The following is a 6,875-nucleotide window of genomic DNA, read 5'->3' as shown; positions in this document are numbered from 1 at the left end:
CCATTGTAGGAAACATTGGCTTTTGGACACCCACAACACATATTCACTGGTGTTCTTTTGTGGATATTTGGGTATTTGGATATCTGGTCTATTTGCCAGTATATTTTATATTTGTGTGTGGGCATTTTTTTAAGAAAAAAGAAAAAACAATAGTAAAAGAAGAAATGGAGCTAAGCTGAGCTCTGGTCACCACACATGCCTTCCTCTAAAGAATCCTGACATCCTAGTTAGAAATGCTAGGAATTGTAGCTCTGTGAGGGGTAAACCACTGAAAAAGACACTGCAATAACTTAAGGGACACTGTAAGTCCGCTAGGTCCTCGTGTGGTTCCCTTGGTCGTTGTTGTTGTTGTTGTTTAGTCGTTCAGTCGTGTCCGACTCTTCGTGACCCCATGGACCAGAGCACGCCAGGCACTCCTGTCTTCCACTGCCTCCCGCAGTTTGGTCAGATTCATGTTTGTAGCTTCGAGAACACTGTCTAACCATCTCGTCCTCTGTCGTCCCCTTCTCCTTGTGCCCTCCATCTTTCCCAACATCAGGGTCTTTTCCAGTGAGTCTTCTCTTCTCATGAGGTGGCCAAAGTATTGGAGCCTCAGCTTCACGATCTGTCCTTCCAGTGAGCACTCAGGGCTGATTTCCTTAAGAATGGATGCGTTTGATCTTCTTGCAGTCCATGGGACTCTCAAGAGTTTCCTCCAGCACCATAATTCAAAAGCGTCAATTCTTCGGCGATCAGCCTTCTTTATGGTCCAGCTCTCACTTCCATACATCACTACTGGGAAAACCATAGCTTTTACTATACGGACCTTTGTTGGCAAGGTGATGTCTCTACTTTTTAAAATGCTGTCTAGGTTTGTCATTGCTTTCCTCCCAAGAAGCAGGCGTCTCTTAATTTTGTGGCTGCTGTCACCATCTGCAGTGATCATGGAGCCCAAGAAAGTGAAATCTCTCACTGCCTCCATTTCCTCCCCTTCTATTTGCCAGGAGGTGATGGGACCAGTGGCCATGATCTTCGTTTTTTTGATGTTGAGCTTCAGACCATATTTTGCGCTCTCCTCTTTCACCCTCAATAAAAGGTTCTTTAATTCCTCCTCACTTTCTGCCATCAAGGTTGTGTCATCTGCATATCTGAGGTTGTTGGTATTTCTTCCAGCAATCTTAATTCCGGCTAGCGATTCATCCAGCCCAGCCTTTCGCATGATGAATTCTGCATATAAGTTAAATAAGCAGGGAGACAAAATACAGCCTTGTCGTACTCCTTTCCCAATTTTGAACCAATCAGTTGTTCCATACCCAGTTCTAACTGTAGCTTCTTGTCCCACATAGAGATTTCTCAGGAGACAGATGAGGTGATCAGGCACTCCCATTTCTTTAAGAACTTGCCATAGTTTGCTGTGGTCGACACAGTCAGGAGTAAAAACGGACACCAACCAGAGTAACCTGAAGTGAAGTGCTTTGGTATAAAGCAAACTGCTATAGCAGGGTCCTACCTAATCCAACAGAGAGAAAGGCAAGACCCTGAAGAGAGAAAGGCAAGAAGACATTGACTTTTAAAAGTTCCCCCCATATCCCAGAATACAGTTCAGACATGGTCATCAATACATCACTGCTGGTCCAGGGGTTGTAACCTGAGTTTCCTCCCTCCTCCTGACCTTCACCAGACACCCATTGATGACAGAAAACAAAGCTATTTACCTTCGAGCTAAGTAAATCACAGTCTCTTTGTGTCCTGGTCTGAATCCATTCCTGGTTCACCACATCACCTTTGTGATTCTGATGGCTGGACTTGACACTCTCTCTATGGCAAGGTTCACTGAGTGCGTGACTGCACGCCTTGGGATCCATGGCTTCTAGAGTCATATTTCCCAATCCTTTTTCTGAGTGGAACAAAAGTGGAATGGAGAAGATCTGGTGGTCAGCTGATCTTTTGTGAATATATATTAGTTACCTTAGTCTGCAACCATCTGCAAAATGCCTTGACCTAGACAGAACTTAATAAAAGTTGCTACAGTGAAGCCTTGCTGGCTTGGTAAGATTTTCTCCCTTGACAGAAAGGGTTGAATGGAAAGGAGTGCGATGCAAGGCTGTAGTACCAGTGATAGGTGGTGCTGTTTGCTAACGTTGATTGGTCAAAGCTTGACAGATCATTTTGAATACAGTGTTTTGCACAAACAGTCTACCCACATTATTGAATCAGTGGCGCTTCTCCTGTGATCAATTGGTGGTACTGGCTGCCCTTATGTACGTGGGCTGTATAATAACCAAGTCTTACCTTAGGATAAAAGCAGGTAGGTGAGACAACTCATGGTTTTCTTGTGTGTAAAACCTGGATGGGATTACAGAGTTCTTCTTCTGCTTCCTCCCAACAGGTGTGATATTGCTGGAGGCACTAATTGTTTTTCCGAATCTGACTGGACACAGGTTAGAGCTCAACGTCAAGCCTACCAAGTGGCGATAGCAACAGCGAAGAACACTTTCTTCGCCGCCTCTATTGCATCTGCAGAAAACAGCAGCAGGAGACTTTTTCAGGTGGTTCACAATTTAGCGGAACCACCTGCGACATCTGGGCCCAGTATGGGCCACATGTTCTCCTGCAATGATTTTGCAAAGTTTTTTGCAGATAAAATCGCTCAGATTCAGGAAGAAGTAGACTCCACCGTGGAAGCAGGGCCAGGGCGGGAGAGTGCTAGAGTTCTGTCTAGTCAAGTTGCGTGGGATCAATTCCAACCTGTTACCTCCGAGGATGTAGACATGCTGCTTGGACGAGTGAAGCCAACCACCTGTCTCCTGGATCCTTGCCCATCCTGGCTTATAAAAGCTAGCCGGGAAGGACTGGGAGATGGGCTTCGTGGGGTGGTGAATGCTTCCCTCCGTGAGGGAGCCTTCCCAGACCCGCTGAAAGAGGCGGTTATTAAACCGCTTCTTTAAAAACCATCTTTAGATGCGGCCACGATGGCCAACTATCGCCCAGTCTCAAATCTTCCATTCTTGGGCAAGGTGATTGAGCAGGTGGTTGCTGAACAACTCCAGGCACGCCTGGAAGAAGCGGACCATTTGGATCCCTTCCAGTCAGGATTCAGGCCTCATCATGGGACTGAAACTGCCTTGGTCGCACTGGTTGATGATCTCCGGCGGGCTAGGGACAAAGGTGAGAGCTGTTTCCTAGTTCTGCTGGATCTCTCAGCGGCGTTTGATACCATCGACCATAACATCCTTCTGGACCGTCTTGAGGGGCTGGGAGCTGGGGGCACTGTCATACAGTGGTTCCGCTCCTTCCTCCTGGGCCGTGTTCAGAAAGTGGTGGGGGGGGGATGAGTGTTCAGACCCCTGGGCTCTTATTTGTGGGGTGCTTCAGGGTTCTGTCCTCTCCCCCATTCTTTTCAACATTTACATGCAGCCACTGGGAGAGATCATCAGGAGGTTTGGGCTGGGTGTTCATCAGTATGCGGATGATACCCAGCTCTACCTCTCTTTTAAATCAGAACCAGTGAAGGCAGTGAAGGTCCTGTGTGAGTGTCTGGAGGCGGTTGGAGGATGGATGGTGGCTAACAGATTGAGGTTGAATCCTGACAAGACAGAAGTACTGTTTTTGGCGGATAGGAGGCGGGCAGGTGTGGAGGATTCCCTGGTCCTGAATGGGGTAACTGTGCCCCTGAAGGACCAGGTGCGCAGCCTGGGAGTCATTTTGGACTCACAGCTGTCCATGGAGGCACAGGTCAAATCTGTATCCAGGGCAGCTGTTTACCAGCTCCATCTGGTACGTAGGCTGAGACCCTATCTGCCTGCAGACTGTCTCACCAGAGTGGTGCATGCTCTGGTTATCGCCCGCTTGGACTACTGCAATGCGCTCTACGTGGGAAACTACAACTAATCCAGAATGCGGCAGCTAGACTGGTGACTGGGAGCGGCCGCCAAGACCATATAACACCGGTCTTGAAAGACCTACATTGGCTCCCAGTACGTTTCCAAGCACAATTCAAAGTGTTGGTGCTGACCTTTAAAGCCCTAAATGGCCTCGGTCCAGTATATCTGAAGGAGCGTCTCCACCCCCATCATTCTGCCCGGACACTGAGGTCCAGTTCCGAGGGCCTTCTAGCGGTTCCCTCACTGCGAGAGGCCAAGTTACATGGAACCAGGCAGAGGGCCTTCTCGGTAGTGGTGCCCGCCCTGTGGAACGCCCTCCCATCATATGTCAAAGCGATAAACAACTACCTGACATTCAGAAGACATCTGAAGGCAGCCCTGTTCAGGGAAGTTTTTAATATGTGACATTTTAGTGTATTTTTCATCTTTGTTGGAAGCCGCCCAGACTGGCTGGGGAAACCCAGCCAGATGGGCGGGGTACAAATATATTATTATTATTATTATTATTATTTTTATTATTATTATTATTATTATTATTATTATTATTATTATTATTACTGTTTGGAACAAGTCTGGGCACATCCTAGTGTTTTGCATAATCATTTATGCTTGAGCCCACATCCTTGCTGATGTGTGAATAAAATGTGTGTTTTTTCCTTATCACCGCCCCACTGTTATTTGTTATTTTGTCTTGCTTGTGTGACCCTTTTAACAGAAACAATATTAAGGAGGACAGGCATGGCTACTAACATGTTAGAATCTATGGGTTTGATTCCCTGCAATAAATTAGGACCTTGCAACTGTTCTTCCAATGGCATAACCGAACATTACCATACAAAAATTCCAAAAGGTCAACCCCCCTTTCCCTCCGTTTAGAACGCCACAGTTCCTAGGATGGCAGGGGTGAATTATGTGCTTTAAACGTATGGTGTGTCTAAGAGGCAATAAATTAGCACTTGGAACACAAGCTGAGGAGATGCCATACAGAATCAGAATTCAAAATGATCTTAACAGATCAGAGACTTGGGCCCAAGCTGACAAAACAAATTTTCATAAGGACAAATGTAAGGTTCTGAACTTAGGCAGGAGGAAAGAGATGCACAAATATAAGGTGGGGGACACCTGGCTTACTAGCAGTACATGTGAAAAGGATCTCAGGGTCGTGGTGGACCACAAGCTTAACATGAGTAAACAGTGTGACGCAGTAGCAAAAAAAGGGCATGCTATTCTAGGTTTCATCAACAGAAGTCTAGTGTCCAGATCAAGGGAAGTAATAAAGGTAAAGGTAAAGGGACCCCTGACCATTAGGTCCAGTTGTGACTGACTGGGGTTGTGGCGCTCATCTCGCTTTATTGGCTGAGGGAGCCGGCGTATAGCTTCCAGGTCATGTGGCCAGCATGACTAAGCCACTTCTGGTGAACCAGAGCAGCGCACGGAAATGCCGTTTACCTTCCCGCCGGAGCGGTACCTATTTATCTAGTTGCACTTTGACGTGCTTTTGAACTACTAGGTTGGCAGGAGCAGGGACCGAGCAATGGGAGCTCACCCCGTCATTGCGGGGATTCGAACCGCCGACCTTCTGATCGGCAAGCCCTAGGCTCTGTGCCCACCCACAGAGGAATGATAGTAGTCCATAAAATGATGCAAGGCATGGAGAAAGTAGACAGAGAAAAGTTTTTATTCTTTGTATTACATTAGTTCAGAAGAGCTATGAAGTTCTGAAATGTTGTAAAGCAAGGGCTTCCCTCTTCAAGTGCTAGCAGGTGAAGAGTGCCATCAGAAGGAATTGGAAGGTTTGATTATGAAGGGCCAGTAGGAATGGAGATCTCAGAAACCACAACTGCCAAGGAAGAATTGTCTTCTTGTACTACACCTTCTTGTGAAGGTTGTCCGGATCCTAAGAATGTAGAAAGAAGAAAAATCAACATTCCTTGGATTTCCCTTCAAACAGGTACATATCAAATGATCCAAATACATATATTGTTGCCACGGTTCTGGAAATACAAAATTTCACCTTGTCACAGGAATGAACCTAAAATTTGGAATGCAGATAGTTTGTGGTTCAAGCAGGAGTAACCTTTTCACACAATGCAGGATTAAACTTATAGATTTGCTGCCAAAAAGTGAAGCAATGGGCATGACTGATGTGTCTGCAAAGGATGCCTGGGGTGTAGAAAGTAGATAAAAGCTTTTCTCCCTCTTGCATAATACTGACACTCAGGCTCATCCAGTGCAACTGAAGTGGGCTTCTAAGGTCATAGTGGGTTGCACTGGGGTGGGCTATTTGGGATGCCATGTCTCTTGGGAACAGGCTAGCTATGGCTGCCTCCTTGTTAGAGACCTCCTCTCCTCACAATCTGAGCTAATCGCGGCCTATTCTGAGGAGATCTTGACTGGTTGCAGAACAGATGCTGCCTCTTAAAGTTGTGCAGGCAAGGATCCCAATAGTTCAGGGCAAGGCTAAGAGACCCCTCCCTTCCTTAATTCATGAGTTAGCTTACTCTCATCTTCCCTTTCTGCAGGTAGGGACTGTCTTGATTTAACGGATTGTATGTAAACTGCTCTGGAAGCCTTTTTGGCTGAAGAGAGGGGTAACAACAACAACAACAACAACAACAACGTTGAAGACACATAGAACCCTTTCTTAGTAGGGTTTCTCATCATGAGGAGGCTTCAAAGCATGTTTGAAGCCTCCTCATGATGAGAAACCCTACTAAGAAAGGGTTTAGCCTAATAAATTTAGAAACTTCCTTCAGACTCCCTGTACTGCTCAGAAAGTTCAGATGAAACTGACATGTACAAACATGACATGTACAAGGGAAAGAATAGGTTTTTATCTTTCCATTTTCAACTGCTGAATAGGAGATGCCACCATTTGAGGGTCATGCTGCATTGAATTTATGCAAAGGAAATGAAAAGGGACAAATCTCTAAGTAGATTCCTAATCTCAATCCTAGGCTATTCAATTTCACTTCAAAAACTTAGATTTTCTACTTATGGGAAATACTTACA

Source organism: Podarcis tiliguerta, assembly GCF_965153285.1.
Source record: "Podarcis tiliguerta genome assembly, chromosome: 17".
NCBI classification, from domain to species: domain Eukaryota; kingdom Metazoa; phylum Chordata; class Lepidosauria; order Squamata; family Lacertidae; genus Podarcis; species Podarcis tiliguerta.
Note: the sequence above shows the minus strand (reverse complement) of the source record.